The sequence below is a fragment of the Octopus bimaculoides genome, chromosome 2, assembly GCF_001194135.2.
Source record: "Octopus bimaculoides isolate UCB-OBI-ISO-001 chromosome 2, ASM119413v2, whole genome shotgun sequence".
In the NCBI taxonomy this organism is placed as follows: Eukaryota; Metazoa; Mollusca; class Cephalopoda; order Octopoda; family Octopodidae; genus Octopus; species Octopus bimaculoides.
The window spans coordinates 147,920,962-147,922,965 of record NC_068982.1 but is presented as its reverse complement, the minus strand read 5'-3'; the positions used below and the strand labels follow the sequence as shown (position 1 = coordinate 147,922,965).

At 41.5% G+C, this 2,004-nt stretch overlaps 1 protein-coding gene across 2 annotated transcripts in view; it reads left to right on the top strand.

Annotated features, from left to right (window-relative positions):
• The window catches only part of LOC106874941 (transcription factor Sp9), a 404,501-nt gene that overhangs the window by 62,875 nt on the left and 339,622 nt on the right, over window positions 1-2,004 (top strand). For both annotated transcript variants that reach the window (XR_008263458.1, XR_008263453.1), the window contains exon 2: window positions 281-1,128. The gene's annotated coding sequence lies outside the window, so the exon portion shown is untranslated. The remainder of the gene's footprint in view (window positions 1-280; window positions 1,129-2,004) is intronic.

Below are 2,004 nucleotides of genomic sequence, written 5' to 3'. Positions count from 1 at the left end.
ATATATATATATATATATATACGACGGGCTTCTTTCAGTTTCCGCTTACTAAATCCACTCACAAGGCTTTGGTCGGCCCGAGGCTATAGTAGAAGACACTCGCCCAAGATGCCACGCAGTGGGACTGAACCCGGAACCATGTGGTTGGTAAGCAAGCTACTTACCACACAGCCACTCCTACGCCTATATTGGTTAACTTTCATGAGTAAACTTTTAAACTTTTAACGTTTTGTTTATATATGTATATATATTTTTAAATATATTTTTCGCTTCTTTTCAGGTCTTTCAATTAAACAACGGCCATTACTAGTGGTATTAATAAGCTGTCAATCATCAACGCCACCAGTACCACCACCACTACTACTGCAACCGTCACTACCGCCACTACCACCACTGCCTCCACTGCCACCATTATAACCAGCGCTACGACCGACGCAAGTGCGACTGTTCCCACCAACACTATTAACCAACTGCTTACAACTCTATTACTATCACACCAACACAAACTCTAACACCATTATCACCACCATCACTACCACTACAACCAACACTATCACTACTTCCAGCCCCGACACTCTCATTACCTCCGCTACCACTGTTACCACCACTACTATCACCACCACTACCAACACTACTACCGCCGTCAAAGCCTTCTAACATCACTTACACTATTATCTACACTACCTCTACATACAAAACTATCACCACAGCTACAATCACTAACACCACTACCACCACAACCCCTATCACTCCACCACCACCACCACTAGCGACAATAACAAACAGTCTTTCTCTGTGTTCACTAATTCAGCCACCATTGCTACTAACCACATCGAAGCTGCCGCCTTCACTGCTACAAAGCTAGCAGAAGTGGGAACGACTCCGGCAGCGGCACCGGCAGCAACATCAGCAGTAGCAACGGCTGCGGCGGCGGCGGTGGCGGTGGCGACGACGGCGACGACGGTTGATGTCCCATTGGTGGCGGTGGGGACAGAAAAGACAGAAATCAAAGAGGAAAGAGGACTAGAAAAGCCCTCTTGTGACGTCAGTGTGGCCAACTACGCTGTCGGATCAAGTTTCGATTCATTCTTAACACCGGACAGGGCAATAAAAATGGATATTGAGGAGGTTAGAATTTCACTATTTATAAATTTGCTCATAATTTGCTTTTAATGTTTATTTCTCTGAATTGTGTTTTTATTACATTTTTGTTTTATTTGTCATTCATGGCATTTGAGGTCAATATAATAAACTATTCCAGATCCCTAAATTTGAGGATCTGAGCCTATTTCAAAACTCAGTTGTTCAACTGAGCACGACTGAATGGCAGAGTCAGCTGAACGGCGAACAAAATTCCCAACGGAAGATATTGAAGTCACGTTCGTTTACTTCTTGATATTAAATCCTACTAATATCGATTTTAGCTTTCAATATTCAGTGAAAAGAATAAAGCCGATTTAAAGGACTGTTGGTTCACCTACAAAGTAGGTGGACGAGTACCTTTCTATACTACATTATTTCTTGTAATCTTCTGATTTCAATTCAACCATGTCTCTGTCTGCAGCAAATCTGGGACTTTATTGTTTGTATGGCTATCGTCGGTAGTTAGTTATATGCTAGCTTATGATTAAGGGAGGCATTTTGAAGCGGCAGCCCTATTCTGCGTTTCATTTGTTCATCTTCCAAATTGTAATATCCATATATATGATGCCGGCATTTCAACTTGATCTTAACTGTGATGGCTACAATAAACTAAAGAATCATCCACGGCGTGTCAGTCTTCTAAATTCTTTGGAAGTGCACTAAACACTAAAGAATCCCTTGTACTGGGAACTGATGTAGTAATGTCCCCTTATTCTGGACTGTGACAATCTCACTTTCAGCTATAATATTCATATTTGTCCAATTCAGGAAATGATGTAAGTTTTGTATATATTCTAAAGAGTAGTTAGCACCTGTGGCTTCAATATCGCCAATGCATACAACGTACAGATAGCTATATAT